The sequence below is a fragment of the Triturus cristatus genome, chromosome 1_2 (assembly GCF_964204655.1).
Source record: "Triturus cristatus chromosome 1_2, aTriCri1.1, whole genome shotgun sequence".
NCBI classification, from domain to species: domain Eukaryota; kingdom Metazoa; phylum Chordata; class Amphibia; order Caudata; family Salamandridae; genus Triturus; species Triturus cristatus.
Genome location: NC_140580.1, coordinates 268,654,339 through 268,678,098, shown reverse-complemented (window position 1 = coordinate 268,678,098; position 23,760 = coordinate 268,654,339). Strand labels below are relative to the sequence as shown.

The 23,760-nt window shown below is 40.9% G+C and overlaps 1 long non-coding RNA gene across 1 annotated transcript in view; it reads left to right on the top strand.

Moving 5' to 3' along the window:
- LOC146867145 (uncharacterized) overlaps positions 1-23,760 on the top strand; it is a 1,035,764-nt gene that overhangs the window by 534,686 nt on the left and 477,318 nt on the right. The window lies entirely within an intron of this gene.

The window sequence follows — 23,760 nt, the reverse complement described above, 5'->3', positions numbered from 1 at the left end:
GACAAAAGTCTTGAATTCAGATATGGAATATCAATACAAATTAAAATGTATGATGTTCTATAGCAGAGTGCCTCCACAAATCAAGTCCAGCTTACGTAGTTGTCAGTCTTGACTGTTATATCCATGCATAAAAGTAAAAAAAAACAAAAAAAACTGAAAACATAAGGTAACAAATGATTAAGGTATGAAATATGAATTACAACAAACAGAACTAGCAACAGTACCCCCCCCCCCCCAGTGATCTGCTAAATATCGCCACAAACTCTCGATTTCACTCCCCAGGGGCCCAATTTATGCACTCCTCTCTTTGTTGTTTATCATTACATCCCATCTAAACCAGTAGAACGTCAACGAGAACTTCATAGGGTTCGAGCAATCTCGTCTCCATTGGTGGAGAAAAAACATTCAGACTTACTCGGTGAGGGATGCCTGACTCAAACAGCGTGTGAGTAAACTTATTTCCCTTGACCTTTACAATACTTTGGGAAAGGGAACCTTCTTCTCTCAAACTTCTATACTCCATCCCACAGTATGGCCGTCAGTCTTTCCATGGCATAAATCGCCCACTCCTTAGACCACCATATATTGATCAAGGGTGTGATTTGCGATTTCACAAAATGAGCAATAGTAAGTTTAGCTGCTATAAGTAGGTGTGTGAGGAACTTTCCATTTGGGGTCAATAATGGACATTCCGAATCCTCACTTCTCTCACCCAGCACCAAACTCAATGGGCCCAGCTTCATTTCCAACCTTGCGACTTCTTTAATAGTTTCAATAATGTGACTCCAGTATATATATATATATATATTTGAATCATGTCACAGCTCCATCACATATGTAGCATAGTGCCCTTATCCTCTCCACAGCGCCAACACTATGGCGAAGTTGCAAACATTGCGTGTAGGCGTTAAATACCATTGTAAACAGTTGTGTGATCTCTTATTTCGGGTTGCGTTCCAGTAATAGAGAATCTACAGATGTGAGATCTCTGGTGGAGGCCTTCGGATGTAATCCTGAAGTTGCCCAAAGTTGGAGTTGGGTTAAATTGAAATCTATTTCCCATCTTTGCCTTATTTCCATCAGGGATAAGTATTTACCCTTCTTGAAAAGATCACCCTAAGTTGCAGTCTTATTGGGAAACCACTTCCGTAGTCTTGGAATTGTTGGGAACGTGCAAGATGTGACTCCCCCTTTTCTGACACTGGCATTCCAGTGAGTTAGTGTGATTTGAGTGAATTCCAAGAGATCAGAGTAGTTTCTCATGCGCAGACGTTTTGAGGCATGGGCAAAGTGGGCAAGTGCCCAGGGCCCCACATTCCAAAGGGCCCTATAGAAAAGTGAACCTTGCCTCTATTAGACGTCTGTCAGGACAAATTCTCTATCTAAACCTCTTTCCCTCTCCACCTCCTTCTATCTCTGACTGCCTCTCTATTCAGTGTCATATTAAGGGTTTTTGGGATCCCTACAATATACATTGTAACTGTTTTTTTGGTGACCCTGTTAGTATTGTTTGGCATCATGCAGGCTTGAATTATTAGTAAATTGAGAACAAAAATAGCAATTTATTCCGTACTGTGGCCTCCATAATATTTTTTCCCAGGGCCCCTAAAATCCTTAAGATGACACTACCCAAACATGGAGGGTTCCATAGCTGTATATCCATAGGTTTGTAGGAAAACTTGCTTCTACTTGTACCCTTAATTTGTCACAGGAGTGACTATGTCCATCAAGATACGGAGCTGGCCAGCCAAGATGTATCTTTCGATCTGAGGGAGACAAAAATTTGTCAGGTTTATCCCCCTTCCGGTAATAGGTTTGTTTTGTTTTAAAAGTCTTGTCCCAATTAAACTTAGTTCATCACAGTCAGCGTCAGATTGTGCCTAGGTCCTGTTCTACCATGACTATTGACTATCCCTGCACTTTGTGCTGCTTAGTTCTATTTCTGCTCATTCATATCTCTGGTTTCCCCTAATGTTTTTTTGTCAGTTTGGTGCAGTGCTTAATGTGCAAAAAAATAAGTTTCAGGGCCAAAAGTATTACCCATTGGACCACTGCACAACCCACGGCACTTTAAATTGAAGGTTTAAGTTCACGTTTTTTAAGATATATTAAATAGTATGATGTGCCACTAAATACCTTCTCTTAAAAATATACACAGATCACCCCCATGTGGGGGTTTCTCATAAATATGTGCTGATATTTACAAGCAAGAGCTTGTGCAGAGCACCGGAAATCATCAGTGCAAATTAAGCACTGGTTTGGTGTCATTTTGTTTATTAAATATCAATCTATTTTTCTAATTCTTTTGGGGATTTGTATCTGTTTGCATTTCGACTTTATGGCTGTTGTAATACTGCATAATTACTTTACACATTATCTCAAAGTTAAACCTGTCTGCTATTTGCCGTCGCTACCAGGGGGTTCACCTCAGGTTTATTTAGTGACTTTTAGGGTTCTCCCTGACAGGATTATGATTATTACTTGAGGCGAGTACCTATCATCTTCGACTAATAACCCAATTTCTTACAACTGCATTGAGAGGTATTTTTTTAAAGTAATTGTTTTTGAATATTAAGTTAAAAACATTTGTTCCCCCTCTCCTCCTGGCCCTTACGACAATGCCATTAGTGAACAAAGAGGCAAGTCATTTTTCAGGCATTCTCTATATATGGGTTTGATTCTTGTTATACTCAGAGCACCATTATAGTCAAATAAACCAAACACAGGAGGTTTTGGTGCAGCACACATAATAAACTACCTGTGGCCCTTTCATATGTGATAATTAAGAAAAAGGAGATTAGGTGGCATAAAACGTGCCTAGTATCAAACAATTTGAACAAGTGGGGAAGTTAGGAATGATACTAAGTTGTCTGCTCTCACATTGTGCAATTCAGCAACTAGATATGTAAGTCTCCCAATCTCTCACCCTCTATACATTTAAGGTCACCGCTTTATCTTTAATTTTGGGAGCAGGAGGGTATAGTGCAGGTTTCAGTCAGAAGCCACAGGACGGCTATGAGACATTTTCGGCTCAATGGTCCAAGAGGACCTCGAGCTCAGCAAGAGCCATTCATCTGGCTCAAGTCTGGCCGGAGCTTTCAGTGGCGTGTCCCCTTCTACTTTATATTGTTCACATTATATGTACATCAATACACTGCTTCCATCAGCAGGAGAACACTCCATAGAATGCTCACAAAATGCAGATACCTCTTCTTGGTATGCAGTACTCAGCCACTGGATAACCAGCAGATACTATGTATGTGAGGTGTGGATAACCAGCCGATACTATGCATGTGTGGTGTGGATAACCAGCAGTACTGTCTATGTGAGGTGTGGATAACCAGCAGATACTATGCATGTGTGGTGTGGATAACCAGCAGATACTATGTTTGTGAGGTGTGGATAACCAGTAGATACTATGCATGTGTGGTGTGGATAACCAGCAGTACTGTCTATGTGAGGTGTGGATAACCAGCAGATACTATGCATGTGTGGTGTGGATAACCAGCAGATACTATGTATGTGACGTGTGGATAACAAGCAGATACTATGTATGTGTGGTGTGGATAACCAGCAGATACTATTTATGTGTGGTGTGGATAACCAGCAGATACTATATATGTGTGGTGAATTAATGTCAGTGGAGCCGTAATAAATTTGCAACTCAAGTTCTCCAAACTGTTATCTTGGGCATAGGAGACACCTGACTCTAACAGATTTTCGACCACTATATCCTTGGCTACGAATAGAACATTGATCATGATGAAAACAATGCAAACCAGAAATTACGGATACCACAGGGTGATGTCATTTACAGCTGCAGGATTCCTTCCCAATTCTGAGGTTCTGTACTTGACGTGAGGGATAACCATGGAAATCTGCGTTCTGTACAGCAGTGTTGCTCATGGTGATATTGTTCAGGGGCACTTTTCCCCATTCACATTTCAAGTTTTTCCTGTCAAAATGTGAAGGGAGAAAAGATAATTTGTGCTGAACTCTAAATCACAGTTCGGAGAGAAATGAAAACATTATTTACCCTCAACTTGTGACGAGTGTCTACCGTCTAAGCTAGTAAAAGTGCCAGGTTTGGGGTGTACCTCACAGCCATAAGTCATAAGGGATTAATTCAGCATATAAAGGAACAGAAGAATGCCAGTGCTGATGTTTTTGTCCACACTTTGCAAAGAACAGATTCAACAGTGACCTCTCCGCCCTGTGGCCCGTTGTACCAGAATAGCGGCACTGATTATTGAGGGCACTAGGTTGCCCCGTTTACTGCCTCCTTCCGAAGATGGCTGTCAGTGGTGAGGCTGGTTGGAAGGGAGGGCTGACCTGCTGGTGGCCCTATACTTCTAGCCCTACCTGGGGTACCCCAGAGATTAAGGGATTGTGTGGGAAAGAGCCACGGGATGCCCCAGCAATGACCAGCGCACTACGCGGTCTCTGGAAGTTTCAGAAATGTGTGATGTCACTTTATCTCATCTGGTCTTTCTGTACTATGATGCCCCACATGGGGATGTAAATAGGATATGTGCTATTTCGTGTTCGTGTTTGCTGTGTATTGTGCAATATTTGCAGTGTAATGTTATTGGTTGCACTGATTGTTATATCACCTTGTTTCATGTGAAGCCAACTTGCCACGTCCTAACCCAAGAACTCGAGTCTGCTGACTTTGTGGGGGAAAAAAAGACTGTGTAGTATGTAAGGATGGTTAACCCCACCCCCCATTGCACAAGTGAGTGCACTAAGAGACAGATTTACTCACTAGCAGCTCAAAGTGTGAAGAGACGGCGTCTCTGCCACCGGGTTAGAAGGGACAGCTAATGTCTTCAGTGTCCCTCGCAGTTATGTACAAAAGGAGAACAAAGATTCACATGGGAGGTTGTGGGGTCATCATTCGTCCTACATAAATCAAATCTTCTCAAGTTTTAATCACCTAAACATTCGGGTGATTCTATGCCCACAAACCTCAATCGTACTCAAGCTCCGAGGTTTGAGGTCAGAGCATCTCTTGCTGGACTGTTCCTGTTCTTCATTTTCTCTCCTGCTTCAAGTGGTGAAGGCTTTCTGTGTTAACATGTGTGTCCCCTGGTCCCAGTTCTAGGGAGGGAAACATGGCGGACCATGACAGCTGTGCTGCTACAAATGATTCCATTTTCTAGCTTACAAGGGACTTTGCAAAGTAATCTGCTATGCATTGTTCTATGCTGCACAGTGTACTTGATGTGCTAAAATGGAGTTGACAGGAAACTGGATCAGTCCCTGGTTTTGTCATGCTATGGCTGCTTTAGCCTGTGCTTGTTTTGGGGCAGTTGTCAAAATCAAAAATGCATGTATCACCACGCAAAGACTAAAATCAGGAATGGTAAAGCCAATCATGCAATATAAACCCCAAAACGTTTTAGGAGTTTGAGCCAACACAGCACACTAGCAGTTTCAAGTGCATTCTTCTAATGGATAAGCAAAACTACAAGTCCCGGAATGCACTAATGCTGCTTAAACAGCTAGGAATTGATGAAAGTTGCTCAGAACAGGAGTGTGTTTTAGGCATGCTTTAATAACTTGTGTCACTGAAGTAGCTCTGTATTCAGTCCATTTCATATGTATGTGAGATTCTATTTTTTCAATTTCTTTGCGGATCCAGCAATTATTTCTGTGTCATTTAGGAAGGATCTTTTGTTTGTTCTTTCCTGAAATGCTTTCCCGCCAAAGCTTAACTTTCCCCGTGCCATCTGTCTCCATCTAACTGTATGACGTGTTAGTAAATTCAAGCCAGGTCAGTCCCCAAGAACAGATAGTTCAGCATATCGGTGGAGGAAGAACCACATAAACAGGAGAACACCAGCACTATATGTTCTATCTTCGCAAGTTCGTTATATCACGGTTCAGCATAGTTTAAGTCAGTCAAAGCATTGCTGCAGGGCAATTAGAAGAAACTATCTCATAAGATCCCGCACACAAGCATTGCATATTTAAGACAACCACTAAAAAACCACAGACATCCGTGTATCTCATCATCTCTGATCATTGGCACACACGAGGTAAATCCTCTCTCTCCAGCGTTATACTGACTGGTTGGCTCATAACTCAAAGAGTAAAAGACCGAGAATTGTGGGTGTCTTTGTGTATCTTATTCTCATTATAGGTTATGCGTCTGTAACATAGTGTACATTATCATACAGTGTACGTGCGACACCTTGTAGTATCTCACCTGATGCGTTAATGACCGCTTTCTTTGTGATTCTGCCCATATCAATTTTTTAACGCCATATGGATGTTGCCTCTCGAGTAAGATATGTTTGAAAAAACTGACCAGTCCGAGTTATTAACTGTAGTAAGATCATCTCGTTTTTAAACCAATTGGCAAATAATGTACTATGGAAATATGGTCTAAAACTGATCGAATCGCACCCAAACATTTACAGAGGCCCACAACACCCCTTCGCCCCTCCATCCTCCAAACTATTCAGCTGCCTGCCTAGATTTTGAAGAATTCTGCTGATAGTGGGTACTACTAAGACAAGCGTCTCTATTTTTTTTGTAATAAGATTTGCTCATGCTCAGTTAAAATCATTCCGAGCTACCAGGACATTATTGTTGTAACTGTAACCATTTCAGACAGGATTACATTAGTGTGTAACTCACAGAGCCAACATACATTGGTAATTTGTGAAGGATTATTTGTTTTGTTTCTGCTCCTCATAATAATATTGCACTGGCAACCCCACTCATTTAGCAAGAATTGGCAAAGCCAATAGATCTAGTTTTAATGTGCCAACCCACACAAACGCATGCGGCACAAGTGCTGTTTCCCATGCGTTGTGTGCACAAACAATGTTTAATACGATAAATCCTGCCCTGTTGTTGGGTTAGCCAGTGCTGGAAACAAGCAGTAAAAAAGATTGATTTCTGTATAGACTTCATAGAGAACATAAATAATTGAATATGACAAAAAGCGTGATGAATGAAAATACTTATTAAATGTAAAATAGACCCTCGTGCATTGCAATGCAGTCACTTCCTGGAAGGTAATTTGATACACCAAATAGCCAGTAGCATAAGGTGATAGAGAATGTTTGTCTAGGTGAAGCCAAAATTCACTTTATGTGTATTTTGAAGAATTGGTAACAATGTGTATTACACCCAGACCTAAAAAGTAATGCAAGATAGAACAAGCATTTCCAATGCAATAGATCTCTCATTTACGCGAGTTTAAGCTATTGGTATTGTAAATGACAATGCCTTTTATTTATGTTTTAAAAACGAAAACAAAAATAAAAGGCATTGTTATTTGCAATGTCAATAGCTCAAACTCGGGTAAATGCGAGACCTATTGCATTGCAAATGCTTGTTAGATTAGTGAGTAGATCCTTTCGGCCCGTGCAGCAAGTTAATTAAATAAACAAGCACGGCCGCTAAAGTGAAAGCGAACCGCGCTGCAAATAAAAAAAATATAGTGCTTACTGACTTATGAAGGAGACCGTTTAACACAACAAGTAAAAGATCCAGTCCTCATGGGAGGTAACAAATGGTGACAGGGCGGTAACAAGGAGGGACTAACAAGCCTCATTATCCATTGGCCATTTTTACTACAAACATGGTTATTGCCAGAGCAAACTGTGCCTGTTCAAGCCTTGAGTAGATGTTGGCATTCAGCAGATCCATCATGGCTGCCTTCTGGAGATCCACAATGGAGATATGAGGGCTACCAAGCAACATGGCATTGCACCAGCATGAGAACTGCCCACCTACCCAAACAACCAGAGTACTCATCCTAAGCCCTGTGGCTGATAAGGCCTGTGTACCCAGGGCAGCTAGGCACCATCCTGGCATTGGGCCGCGGCAGAGGAGTACATCGCTCAAAGTCTTGCCACCAGACGAGGAGATGTGACATATAACTTTGGTTACCCAGTACAATCATACCATTTAACATATGGCAAGTCTTCACTAGAGCTGGTAATTAATTTACTTAGCACACGCATAATAAAGGCCATTTTGGATTGGTTTTTCATGCACACTCTTTGTCATTGCCATGAACTGTAAATCATTATCTTATGTTCGAGCCATATGGTAATGAAATTTGAGGTTCCAATGCACCAGGATGAACCTGTCAGTAATAATCTGATCATGCATTTCGATTAAGATGGGAGACTGGCTCAAGCGATATTGTAGATCATTCATAAAGTATAGGAAAATATCACAGTCTTACTGACAAACCTTTGAAGTCTATCTTTTTTCCTAGTAATTCGCTTGGCGGAAACTCCTAAAACATATTTAAGCCAAGTAAGCTAATTACCACCCAAACTTAATTTTCTCTGTTTTTTAAATGTTTATTTATTTTAGATGTGTTGTAAAGCCGGGGTGGTGATAAATTGGCACTTCGTAGTGCCGAAGTCGTAGGAAAAAATTGCAGATTTCTGCCACAAATCACCCTCTTTTGTAGATGTCACATCCACTGAGTTCGCGGCATAGTAGCTTGTGCAAGCCGGAAGATCAGATTAGACTGCAAGCTTGGGTCCATCCATACCCAGGGAGGCCTGGTCCCCTCTTGGAGTGGACAGTAGTCACGGTTTTCAAAGACGGTGGAAGGCTTCTTTAAAGAGGTCTTTTTTCAATTTTTTTAAAGTTGGCTTTTCATTCCTGAGCTCAGTGCTTTCCAGAGATCAGTCATCACCATGGGTTTACCTATCAGTCGTGCAGCAGGTGCAGTTGCACCAGGGCTAGGAGGCCCGAGGGCCTACTGGCCTACAGATATTTCTGTATTTTGCTACCCAACCAGCTGTAAGAGGGCACATTTTTCCTGCTTGTACTAGGGCCTCGGGCCCCTGCTACAGCACTGGCTCCCATAATGCCGGCTGAATTCCCGCCATGGGTTTTTAAGTTTTTTTTTTAAAGCTAGAAATGCTTTATTGAATTGATTTGTAAAACAATACATAGCAAAATGAGATACCTTAACTCAAGCATTATGTAAGCGTAATATATAAAACAATGAAATATTATGTCTACAAAAGGGATTAACAACTTAGATATAAATATCGATATGAAACATAATGCATAGAGAGTAGAAAGAACAATACTAATATAAAACTGTAGCATTTTGTGACATTTTTAAGAATGGAGAAGAGAGAAGAAAGGTGAGAAAGAGAGAAAAGAAGAATAAAGGGAGGAGGAGGAAAGAAGGATATAAGCACAAGGTTAAAATAACATGGCAAACAATCATCTAATATTATCAAAATAACTAAGCGAGATAGTGACTACCAATGGAGGTCCAAAGTGGTGCTCACAGATCTAGCCCGGGCAACAGATCTTGAGAGGTGTGACGTCAAAAGAAGCCAGAGCAAATCTCTTTTAATCATTAAGGGTACTGTAGTAGCATTGGGCTCTGTGATGATGACATAGTAAACTCCACCAGGCAATAAAGGTGATTTTTGAAGTGTCTTTCCAATTGGATGTGTTAATTTGAAAAGCCAGAGCCATCGTCAAATCAATGAATTTTCCAATTATCTTGCGAGAAAGCCATAGAGGAGACGCACTACCCAAAAACATATGAACTGTGTTAAACATGTAATCCGTAGACAATATGTTATTAGGCTTGTTCCATATTAACAACCAAAAACGACGAACTCGGGGACAGTCAAAAAACATATGCATGAACTCGCAGTCTACTTGGGCACAAGACCAACATTTGGTGCCATTAGTTAAGTGAAACTGATGTAAGTGAGTGGGGTGTAATATATTCTATCATAGAAAAAAAATAAAGTTTTGGTTGTGGCAGCAGAGCGGAAAGTAGTATATATCTTAGCCCAGATTGTTTCCCAGGTGTTTTGAGAAAATTCTTGATTGATGCCCAGTTCCCCATGCAACTCAATTTTTGATTTAGGTCTGTTCTTAGGCGGATGACATAAAAGCTTGTATATGTAAGAGGTTTTCACCTTTGAGGAAAAATCAATGGGAGGAAAAGGAGACAATGGAAGACTTGATTTAGAGGGGGTCTGAGAAAAAAGCTGAAGAATGGTGGGTCTAATACGATCATATTGAACTCCATAAAAGGATGAAAGATTGTATTTAAGTTGGATGTCCCTAAATTCTAACACTGCATCATCACAAATTATATGACCAAATACTGATATTCTGTTATCCTTCCATTCCTTCCAGTAGAGGGCCCGACTATTTAATCTGATTAGCTTGTTATACCATAACAGAGTTTGTAATAGACTCTCTAGTGGAGAATTTAGTTTTAAGTAGCTAAAGTTTTACAGCTGAGAGAGAAAGTGTAAGTAAGGGTAAATGTAAAGTCCTAGGAGTCTGGGATATGTAGGCCATCTCCATAAGTGAAAGGGGGCAATACAAGCTTGTTCCAGTTGGCCCCAGACTGTACGTTCATCCAGAGAAGGAACTGAAAGAGAGGACTAGATTTGCTTGACAGAAAAAGAAAGAGTGGTAACAACTGATTACAGGAAATTGACCCCTCCATTATTCCTAACTTGTTGAAGCCTGAATAAAGATATTCTCGTTACGCTTGCTCCATACAAAAAGATAAAAGTAGATGATTAACTGACTTGAAAAAGTAAGAGGGAGTTTGACAGGAAGCATGGACAAATACAATTTAATTATTGGTAACATTATCATTTTAATCGTAGCTAATCTCCCCGCCTAGATAAGAAACGAGGGGACCAAGCAAGCGACATGTTACAAATCTTTAACTTTACCTGCTCTAAATGTATTTGAATGGTTTCTTTAATGGTGTTAGAGTATAGAATGCCTAAACACTTAATGGGTTTAGAAGTCCATGTAAAATCAGCGTCCTTAATCATATCCAGGAGGCAATATTTATTTAATGGCAGTACCTCGGACTTTTCTATATTGAGTTTGTATCCAGATACCAGAGAATATTCAGTTAATAATCTGAAAAAAGCAGGAAGCGTATTTAGTGGATTAGACACATATAGTAACACATCATCTGCATAAGCGGTACATTTTATTCCCAGCTGATTATATTTAAATCCAGAAAAATCCGGTTTATCAGTTTTCTCTAGGAAGTGTTCCAAAGAAAAGAATAAAAGTAGGAGGGGACAGAGGGCAGCCTTGTCTAGTGCCTCAGAAAAGAGGGAAATATGAAGATTAAGTGGATATTGGATATTGGATAGGTATTTATAGAGCGCTAACGTTCGCTCCCAAGGGAGCATCTTGGCGCTGTAAAACCTAAGTGCCGTTGAAGTTGAAGGCTGAGAATATAGAAAATGAATATAGCTAAGAACATGGGGACTGAAACCATGAAATATTAATGCACCAAACATAAAATCCCAATTAACACGATTTAGGCTTTTTCAGCATCTAAGGTTATGGGCGCATAAGGTATCTCGGATTTAGAGGCCATCTGGATTATATTAAGAAAAGTTCGATAGTTGTCTGAGATAAAACGTCCTGTCACGAATCCTGATTGATGGATGTCTATTAAATCTGGAATGACCTGCTTAATGCATATTGCAAGGGCCTTAGCAAATATTTTGCAGTCCGTGTTAATAAGAGAAAAAGGCCTATAATTCCCACACTTGGATAAGTCTTTATCCTTCTTGGGCAGTAGGCAAAGCATCGCCTGTGAAAAGGTTCCTTGTGTGCATTCCTGAGTGACAAAATAGGAATTTTAAAGAAGTAGTTGATGAGGGAAATGGGAGTAAAATTGAACAGTGAAACCATCAGGTGCAGGAGCCTTATCTTTAGGAAGTTGAAGAACAGCATTATTTAGTTCCGCCTTAGTTATGTCAGCATCAAAGACAGAGAGATCCAATGTGTTGACCATCGTTTTGGGGATAAATTGAAAAAAGAAGTCCAATTGGTCCTGTGTGGGAGAAATCTCCACTGAATATAGGTTTAGTGTAATACTGTGTAAAACAGTCTAGAATTTCTTTGTCTTTAGTGTGAGTCTTTGTCTGTGATGACAAGTATTTTAGATTTTTTTTTTCAAATAATTGGCCAACATTTTCCCTGTTTTATTACGGCCTCCAAACATTATTGCATTAATTTTAAGTAAAGTACCACATGCATCAACACAAGATTGTTTTATTGTATTGCAATTTGGCTTGAATTCATTTAGGCAAAATGTCTGCTTTTTTAGAAACAAGAATCATGCTCCAACGTTTTGATTTGTTTAAGTAATCAATCAATCAATATAAACTTTATTCGGATACAAATACATATCCATAAAAGTGCAGACAAACAGCAGCATATTCAACGAAAAATATCAGCAACAAAAGAACAGTTAAACAGAATCCAGTTGAGATCAAAATTAGTCCTCCAGTAGTACAGTACACAGAATAGAAAGTGCAAAATCCATTAAAATGACATATAACTTAAAAGTTAAAATATCAAGGTAAAATACAAAGGATTCAGCAGGGGCACATAGAGTTACGAGTACGTACCGCCGCCTTCAAGAAAGAGCAAACCCGAAAGGTTAGCTCATCATTTTTTAAAGCAATGACCTTCCCATATGCAGCCTTATAGTCAGTCTCCAGTGAGGCTTTAAAATACGGAAGTAAAAACCTTTTAGTGAGTATTGAATAATAGCGGCAGAAAAATAAGAAGTGCAACATAGATTGTTTCTGTTGGCTATTACATGGACATGGCAATAGATCAAGGTTAGAGGTAAACCCAGCGGGAAAAGAGAGCATAAATTTCATGGTGTCAGTCCTCAGCCGGAAGAGTAGCCCCCTTTCCCAGCTACTAATTGGTTTTAATAAATAGCTAGAAGGTGTACGTGAAACATTCTCAATACACATATATCTAGCGACTGACACTTTCTTGCGCTCTTTATCCAATCTGGCATCCCTATAGAATGCATAGAGAGCCATCTGAAGGGATTTACTGCTAATAGTGCAGAGGTCTAAAGGATTTGAAAATAAGTGTTCGCAATTCACACTGGATAAACTTTTGTGTACCGCTGCCAACCAAGGTATGTTCATTCCCTTATCACATTTCAAACAGTCTGATATTATCTCTCTGGTTAGTTGGGCCGCGGGATTTCTCCAAACTCTCAGCCAAAATAATGCTGGGCGAGCCTTAATGTAATCTTCAATATATGGCAGGTTAAGTTCACAGTGACAGGCTTATTTAGAGGAAGAAATAGATGCACCCAGGATTTTACGACAGAATCTATTCTCCTCATCCTGGATGATGCCACTATTAGTATGTCCCCAAACTTCAGCGCCATAAGTGGCGATAGGTATACATTGGAGTCTAAAAATTTTAACAGTGGCAGATACCACCTCTGTATTCCTCGGCTTTGATAGCCCGAGTATCGTGTTAGTAGAGTTTGTGAACTTCCTCCTGCAATAAGCCACATGGTCCGCCCAGAATCCATTTGAGGCAAATACCAGACCAAGATTTGTTTAAGTAATTGTGAAGACTCTTTAAGTGATTTCTTCTTCTTCCCTGTGACATACTCAATAATAAAACCCCTGGCGGCAGTCACTTTATATGCATCCCATATGTAATTCATCTGTGAACCAACAGGAAGATTTAAAGTAAAAGAATTGGTTGTAAAATCTGCAAATGCATCAGTTATCTTGCAATAATATGTTATTAAATCTCCACCTATAAGGCTGTGAATTGTTGTTGGAGATATCTAGATCTAAAATAACAGGGCCGTGATCTGAAATCAGAATGGAGCCAATTTCAACATTTAAAATCGATTGGAGAACATTTTGTGTAACAAACAGATAAGATAATCTATTCTGCATTGTGAGGCATGTGCAGAAGAAAAGTACGTAAATTCCAACAGGTCAGGGTGAACAGTTCGCCAGGCATCAATTGAACCTTTTGAGGAAATGACCCTTCTGAAGGATTTTTGCATTTTATTGGGGATATATCTAACTTGAGAACGCCAATCTGTAAAGGGATCCTTTAATTTGTTGCAATCTCCCCCACTATAAAATTGTCTGAAAAACATTTGGATAGAAAAGTAGAGAATCGTTACCAAAAATGTAAATCTACACCTGTCGGTGTAGATTTACAAAGCGAGAAAAAAGTGCCATTAATCTTGAAAGTCAGCAGTAACAAACTCCCAGCATCATCTTTCGTTTCCTTAATCACTTGGACATGCAGAGATTTATGAAATAGAATAAAAAAAAATGTTTATTATTAACAGCAGAAGAACTAAAAACAGAACCTACCCATTGCCTGCGCGTACAATCAATGTCGATATATTTAGATGTGACTCCTGTAAAAAAGCGATCTGGCAATTCAACTTGGAAAGGTGGGTTAATACCCTTTCTTTTTTAACAGGATTATGAAGTCCTTTTACATTCCAGGAAACAATATGCAACTGAGCCATGAATAACATATACAGTAATCGTTACCTAGAGGAGCAAAAATTAGTATTGCAATGGAAAAACTGACACCAAATGAGTAGAAAGAACACTAGACTGATGTAATAAGCAGAAATATGGGGATGAGTAAAAGCTAATGGAGAGCCACAATTAGTTGGTGTGAGGAAAGAGGAGGAAATGGAAAGAGAAAAATGAGATAGAAATGGAAAGGAACTATAGAACAGTGGGGAGTGATGAAAATAATTCCCATGTGTATAGAAAAGTGAAAAGATGACAAAAACCAGAAGGACTTCAGTAATATGGTCCACAAGAATGAGGAACGAAAGGATACTAGTTGGGAGTGAGGGGGCAAGACAAGAAGTCCAACCCGAAGGGGTGCCACAAGGAAATTAAGAAACAATATATATGAAGTCATGAACGGAGACTTAATGTAGGACTGATGAAGGATAGAATATAATTTTAAAATAAATTAGACAGGGATACACCGGACAGACCTGCCATGTCATGAGACTCTTGATATAGCGTACACAAAAACATGAAGACTGAAAGCGGGAAGACGACAACAACAACTGTCACAGCACGATCCATCAGACCAGAGGAGTGCAGAATCTGTGCAAAACAACAAAAAGTGACATGAACACCATCCACTCCGGCTCCCGTCAGACCGGTGCCCACACCACATCTTCAACAAAGCCAGCGCCACCATCGCACCCCATCTCCGTAAGGCCATCAACATCTCCTTCAAGACCGCGACCTTCCCCGAGAGCTGGAAGCACGCCGAGTTCAACGCCCTGCTCAAGAAACCCAAGGCAATTCCGAGGGACCTCAAGAACGTCCGGCCCTGCTCCCATTCCCGGTGAAGGTCATTGAGAAAACCGTCAACAAACAGCTGACCCGCTACCTCGAGGAGAACAACATCCTGGACCCGTCCCAGTCCAGGTTCCACAGCAACCACAGCACCGAAACTGCCCTCATCACCGCCACCAATGACATCAGGGCCCTGCTGGATAAAATGGCAAAACCGCGGCCCTCATCCTCCTGGCCCTATCCGCCGCCTTCGACACGGTCTGCCACCGCACCCTACGCACACGCCTCCACAACGCAGGGATCCGAGATAAGGCTCTGGAATGGACCACCTCCTTCCTCTCCAGCAGAACCCAGAGCGTCCGCCTCCTCCCTTTCCGTTCTGAAGCCTCCAAGATCATCTGCGGCTTACCTCAAGGATCATCTCTCAGCCCGACATTGTTCAACATCAACATGGCCCAGCTCGCCCACGTCGCCAGACTGCACAACCTCAACATCATCTCCTATGCTGATGACACACAGCTGATCCTCTCCCTCACCAAGGACCCCCTCACCGCCAAAACCAACCTCCACGAAGGAATGAAAGCTGTCGCCGAATGGATGAAGAACAGCCGTCTGATGCTGAACTCGGACAAGACGGAGGTCCTCATCCTCGGCTCCACCCCCTCAGCCTGGGACGACTCCTGGTGGCTGACCGCCCTGGGAGCAGCACCGACACCCACCGACCACGCACGCAACCTGGGGTTCATCCTCGACTCAACGCTATCCATGACCAAGCAAGTCAACGCCGTCTCATCCTCCTGCTTCAACACCCTCTGCATGCTCCGCAAGATCTACAGGTGGATCCCCACCTACACAAGAAGAACGGTCACCCAGGCCCTCGTCAGCAGCAGGCTGCACTACGGAAACGCCCTCTACGCGGGAGCCCTGGCCAAACTGCTGAAACAAATGCAACGCATACAGAACGCCTCTGCCCGCATGATCCTCGACATCCCTCGACACAGCCACATCACACCCCACCTGAGAGACCTGCGCAGGCTGCCTGTCAACAAGAGGATCACCTTCAAGCTCCTCACCCACGCACACAAGGCACTCCACGACACCGGACCAGCATACCTCAACAGACGACTCGCCTTCTACACCCCGAACAGCCAGCTCCGCACCGCCGACCGCACCCTCGCTACCGTCCCCCGCATCCAAAGAGCGACCTACGGCGGCAGATCGTTCTCCTACCACGCCGCCAAGACCTGGAACACCCTCCCCATCCTCCTACGGCAGACCCAAGACCTACTAACCTTCAGGAGGCTACTCAAGACCTGGCTATTCGAGCAGCAGCACCCCCCTCCCCCAGCATCTTGAGACCCTCACGGGTGAGTAGTGCGCTCTACACATTTCCTGATTGATTGATTGACAATAAAAAAAGGAACTGGAAAAGAAGTTGCAAAATCAAGTTTTACTCAGTTCCATTTCTTCTCCTTTGTGTTCATGGATGAATTGTTTGAGATCCTTAGGCTCTTCGAAGGTGATTATCCTGTCCTTGTAGATCTTTTTGAAGAAACATGGGTAAGAAGCTCGTACCGCGCATTTATGGATCTCATAACTGGTCTCAAGTCCAAAAACTCAGTTCTTCTCGCTGCAGTAACCTTGGCTACATCCTGACTGAAAAAGACTATGTGCCTTGACCAGAGCATCTGCTTACGTTTTTTGTCCATCATAACGATTTCCAGAAGATCAGAGTCTTGTAAAAAAAAAAAAAAAAGGGAAATAATACCTCTAGGTCTGTTAGAGGATGCAGAAGGAGAAGGACCAATCCTGCGAGCTCTTTGATTGTTCAACTCTGCAGAAGATTTCAACCCCACAATTTTGGGGATATGCAACTTGAGAAATGTAATCATATCTGGACCTTCTGATCCCTCCGGTTTACCATAAATTCATAGGCTGTTGCGACGGTTACGATTTTCCAAATTCTCTGCCAGTCTTTTAAGCTGTGTAGCCTTCTTGGTTATATAGGAAACCTTAGCCGTGACCTCTTGAGCCTCACTAACCCGTTGTTGCACTTCAGTCGAACTTGTCTCCATCATGAAAGGTTTCATATTTTTTAACTCATCAATAATATCCTCCAGAGTTAAGGGTAATGGAGATTTCGTAGGAGAAGAGGGATCCTTCTTTACTCTTTTATTTGCACCACCTCCAGACTCCTTGCGAGCGCCAGAAACAGAAGAAGCCACAGATTTGGAGGAATGTGCAGTGTCCATAATGAAGCTCAGTGGTGTAGATTCGTCCAGCAAGGATTGGTGGGTCGAGTAACAATAAGCAACCAGCACTGGAGGTGAACGAAAATAATGGCAAGACAGTCAAAGGTTCCCGAAGAACAGGAGGCTGAGATATCTCTCAGAGAAAAACCAAAAAAAAGGGGAAAAAAGGGGGGAAAAAATATAGTAATAGTGGCTGTGTGTGCCATTTATCAAAGAGAGAAGGAGGCCTCTAAAGGCAAACAACATGCCATTATGAATAAAAGGCAGGCTGAGGAACCTTCAAAAACAAAATGGCGGCTAAAGTCCTGACAGGACAGGAGCAGCAGGCAAAGCTTCTGAAAATGGTCAATTTATAATCTTAAAAGCTTACCGTACTGCTCCCTGCCATTTCTGACGTCTACTCATGCCGCAGGTATGTTAATTGGCAGTAAAAACTGTCCAACAATGCAGGAGAGATTCTTTGGCTCCCACAGAGGAAAGTCAGCGGGTGGTCACCTTGAATGCTGCCAGCGCGTGTTCCCGGGTTTTTCAGTTTTATCTGCCCTTTTTTAGCCGATTCGCTTTGCTGAATATCATTATTGGCTTTAGGGTGCACTTAGTGAACAGCTACTGGCGATAGCTTAATTCTGTTGCCACCCGAGAATTGAAAAGAATGTAGAGGGGTTTAATCTTTATAATTAGGAATAGTAATTCCAGAGTTGGTCTGGGTGTTTTAAAGTTCCTTTTCAAAAACAATAACCAGGCATTCCAAAAGCAGGAAAAAAGTTAAAAGAAAAAAAAACACCAGAGAGAGGACATGTGTAACGGTGGAACGTGTGACAAGTTTGATTACAATATTCAGTTACTCCTTCAAATGTTCTCGCATTTAGTTCTCATGGATGAACATGGTTTTCTCTTTTTTGTTCTATTATTTTTGTTTTCTGTATTTTAACTTGAAGCCATATTCAGCCATCAAATACTCTAATTGTTTTCAATTTATTTGGCAGTTCTCTTATGGCTTGGTTCATAATTCACTTACATTAGTAACATTAGTATTTTTGTTGCCCTAGTCCCTAATGTCTGTGAATATGTCCCAGTTCTCTGCATGTATCTGGGGAGATTTGACGTGAAAATAGGGAAGAATAAGGGTGTACGTATGGATTATTTTAGTTCACAGTCACTAACAATTTTCTAAAACTGTATTGTTCTATTAGAATTTGATTTTGTGCAGAAGCCCAACTCGGAGCTGTTTTAACAATATTTGTGAAAGATTTTTCTTGTTGTCTCTAGGCGATTTAGGCAGTAGTTTTCTAGTAAAATATGGTTACCTAAACATATCGAAAGCTCATCTAGCCCTGGTAAATTAGAGTGTAGATCTACAAATTAGATTCAGTACTTCTGATGGGAGAGGTACATCTAATTGTCTTCTAGCTAGTTGTCTTCTAGCATCTGCCTCACTTCCAGGACTTGTTGTCTATTCTCCTCAAAGGATTCGTGGACACATTACCTAATTGACTGCACTATTTCCCTTACTATCCAATCCAGTCAAATTACGTTCTACAAATGTGCAACCATGGCTTAGACCCTTCTGGCACCAATTTACTGTTGGGACATAGGCCAGTTGGATGGCCAGGCAGTGATTATAGATGATGGGCTACCATTTAAGCACCATCTCTTCCTGCAGAACAGACTGAATGGCTATGCGTCCCCTGCTTTGTGGTGCATTGGCTCCTATGACTCAAATGGCCATATTGATATTAGTAGGCTTCTGGTGTCAACAGGCCACACAGCCACATCACCCAAGCAGCATGCACTTACATGTGCAGGCATAAATTACATAGGAATGTAGTTCTACACTTGACTGCTCATGCAATAATGTATGAGGCGTGGATTACTAGGTCTGCTAAGAAGGCAATGACATTCTGCCTCTTTTATGCACTGCACTTTCCCTGTGGCAGCAGAGGGCTAGGTGGTGATGGTGTTAAAATACCTGAAGGAGCAGCAGGCACTCAGCCAGTACATGATTTTGTGAATGAAACATGTATGAATATCTGTGCTTCAACTACATCCATACTTTCATTTTGTAGTGATAGCGGACTCGTGTGCCCAATGCAGTTTGCTCACAGCAATGCATTGTTTAATACACAGATTTGTTTCGCAAATCAGCACTTGCATAAAAGGGATCACTCCCCCTTTACATCAGCAAAGATAGGGGGATGTTATTTTTGTAAATCCCACCTAATGCCTGGTGGAAGACAGCCTTTACAACACTGTCTTTACAGCAAAATGCCCTTACCAAGAATACATTACCCTGCAATGTCTTTACCATGCATGCCTTTACCACACATATATCTTTAACACACATGCCTTTCCAACGAAAGGTAAGTGTTTGTATGTTGATATATATATATATATATATTCACTGAAAAAACCATAGGTTTCACACATGTTATAGTTAGCGGAAATTTTACTGATAAAAAACCAATGAAATTGCCCCGTTATAGTTAGTGCTGGCAACTATAACTCACGCGACCGCAATCCTCTGCTGATGCTAATACTGTATTTAGACACTTATTTGCCCATGTCTTCTTCCATACATTTTTAGCTATACATATATTACAAATATTTTTTTTTATAAAGACACATATGTCATCGGCAGAAGATTGCGGTCGCGTGAGTTATAGTTGCCAGCACTAACTATAACGGGGCAATTTCATTGGTTTTTTATCAGTAAAATTTCCGCTAACTATAACATGTGTGAAACCTATGGTTTTTTCAGTGAATTTGCAAGGTTTTTTAAATGCTAATTCCTAACTATAACGTGTGTGAAACCTATGGTTTTTTCAGTGAATTTGTACGGTTTTTTAAATGTTAAGTTACTTTACGCCATTCGAGGCGTGCGCGCCCACTTAACGCAGTGCGTTCCGTGCACGGTTTTTATCAACTTTAATAAACCCTGTACATTTGGTGGCCTTCGGGGGGTGGGGTCAATGTGGATAGTGTTTTTTTTATTTCGATTTTATAATTTCATGTTGCCAAAATATAGTTTTTTTACTGATGTAATAAGCCCTGTACATTTGGTGGCCTATGGCCACCAAAAGCACAGGGGGGGGGTAAGTGTGGATAGTGTTTTTTTTATTTCTATTTTTTACCGTACGCTTACGGTAAGCGTACGGTAAGCGTACTCGGCGAAATTGCCGAAAAAAAAATAAAACCGTTTTTGCTCTTGGGGGATGTTTGGGGACTCCCTCAACATGACTATGTGGGAGGGAGTTGTCAAAACAGCCCCGTAACATGTTTTTGGGCATCATGTTTGATAAATAACACTCAGTGCGAGAGACAAAATGGCGGACGCCGCTTCCTGGTTTCGGCCGATTCGAATGTTTACTAAGATCTAAGAGCCAATCAGAATCGCGCTCGCGCACGCCACCGTACGCGTACGGTAAGCATACGGTAAGCGTACCGTAAGCGGGCTCAGATATATATATTGATTTAAAGGCTATTTTCTCAGAATCTACTGAACAGATTTACACCAAACCTACAAAAGGCACTTCCTTGACATAGGGACTACCTCTCTGCCAAATTTCTAGTAATTCTGTTCAGCCGTTCGGGCTGTAGCTCTGTCTAAAGGTCCTATGGAAAAATGCATGGGAAAAACGCGTTTTGGGACCCCCCTTTTATCTCAGCCCCCGCTTGACGAATCCCCCCGAGACTTTCAGGGTAGGAGCGGAGCGTAGCGCCCCACCTATTTTGAGAAATTCGCGAGGATTCATCGACCGGCGCCAAAGTTATTCAAAATAGAATGTTGCGGATTTCCTATGGAAAAGGGGTCCTAACTATAACTACCTACTGGCGACCGCCAGTAGGTAATAATATATATATATATATATATATATATATATATATATATATATATATATATATATATATATATTCCCAGCGTGTGACCAAATCCAATGGTCACTGATTGAGGCGCACACTGACACAGTAAGTTATTAAAGATGTATTTAGTTACTCGAATGTATGGACAGACGCGTTTCGGCTACGCCTTCCTCAATGTCACAAAATCCATTGTAAAGTGATGCAACTTTATAGCGAAAATTTATCTACAAAATCATAAAAATCAAGAGAGGACTCATAGTTCATGAAAAGGGCAACATAAATGTGGGACTATGTTTAACAAATCAACATAGCGGCCATATTTGATGGTCTCTTAAATTGTTTCATCATTTAACCATTTGATGCAATGATGCAAAATTACTCATAAATTGCAATCGGTTATAAATATATATATGTATATACACCAACTTATATTCAACTACGAAATCAACTTATATTCAATTCATTTAAACCACGAATAAATATTCAGGTCAAAACATATATGTTGAAAACCTCATGATTGTTGCAAATTATTTATACAATATGGACCCAAAGCTCCTCATCATTGTTCAGGCCCCGTGGGGCTTTAGTTTGCATTTCAATGATGTAACGGGATTCGAGTTTTCGTAATGCTCTAACTCTATCGCCTCCTCTTTCTTTTTTGGTGACCTGATCTAGACAAAAGAATTTGAGCAAATTGGCATTTGATTTGTGTTGTTCTTCGAAATGCCTTGCCACAGGATATGCTGCATCATGATTTTTTTATAGCACGCATGTGCTCCAGTATCCTTTTTTTTGTGGGATGGATCGTGCTTCCCACAAATTACCTGTTGCAGGGGCATATAAGACAATAAACCGTATGGTCTGAATTACAGTTCATCAATTTGTTGATCCTATGCATTTTCTTCCTCCCTGGTACTGGAAATTCTTTCACCTTGCTGCTATTCCTGCATGCCTTGCAGGTCATGCAGGGATAGAAGCCGGTAACCATGTCTTTTTTCCTTGCTGTTTTGGAAAAATGACTTCTTACCAGCTGATCTTTTAATGCTGGACCTTTCCTATAGGTGATAAGGGGGGTTTGTGAAATTAATGAGCCTTTGACTTGATCTGCTTTCAAGATTTTCCAATTCCTTTGAAATATTTGAAACAACTCAGTGGACCCTGTTGAGTATTCGGTTATCATCCTTACTTGTCCTGTAACTTCAATCTTTTTGTTATCATCGTCTGTAGTGGATATAAGATTTTCCCTCACTATCTGTTTCATTTTTTCACTGGCTTTTTTGAGAGTTCCTTTCTTATATCCTCTCTTCGTAAAGCGATCAAGGGCTTTTTCATTTTCTGTCTTAAAATCTTCATCAAGTGAACAGTTTCGTCTTAATCTAATCAATTCCCTGTAAGGGATTCCATTGATCACACTTTTGGGGTGAAAACGGTTCGCGTGCAATACACTATTCCCAGCGTGTGACCAAATCCAATGGTCACTGATTGAGGCGCACACTGACACAGTAAGTTATTAAAGATGTATTTAGTTACTCGAATGTATGGACAGACGCGTTTCGGCTACGCCTTCCTCAATGTCACAAAATCCATTGTAAAGTGATGCAACTTTATAGCGAAAATGTATCTACAAAATCATAAAAATCAAGAGAGGACTCATAGTTCATGAAAAGGGCAACATAAATGTGGGACTATGTTTAACAAATCAACATAGCGGCCATATTTGATGGTCTCTTAAATTGTTTCATCATTTAACCATTTGATGCAATGATGCAAAATTACTCATAAATTGCAATCGGTTATAAATATATATATGTATATACACCAACTTATATTCAACTACGAAATCAACTTATATTCAATTCATTTAAACCACGAATAAATATTCAGGTCAAAACATATATGTTGAAAACCTCATGATTGTTGCAAATTATTTATACAATATGGACCCAAAGCTCCTCATCATTGTTCAGGCCCCGTGGGGCTTTAGTTTGCATTTCAATGATGTAACGGGATTCGAGTTTTCGTAATGCTCTAACTCTATCGCCTCCTCTTTCTTTTTTGGTGACCTGATCTAGACAAAAGAATTTGAGCAAATTGGCATTTGATTTGTGTTGTTCTTCGAAATGCCTTGCCACAGGATATGCTGCATCATGATTTTTTTATAGCACGCATGTGCTCCAGTATCCTTTTTTTTGTGGGATGGATCGTGCTTCCCACAAATTACCTGTTGCAGGGGCATATAAGACAATAAACCGTATGGTCTGAATTACAGTTCATCAATTTGTTGATCCTATGCATTTTCTTCCTCCCTGGTACTGGAAATTCTTTCACCTTGCTGCTATTCCTGCATGCCTTGCAGGTCATGCAGGGATAGAAGCCGGTAACCATGTCTTTTTTCCTTGCTGTTTTGGAAAAATGACTTCTTACCAGCTGATCTTTTAATGCTGGACCTTTCCTATAGGTGATAAGGGGGGTTTGTGAAATTAATGAGCCTTTGACTTGATCTGCTTTCAAGATTT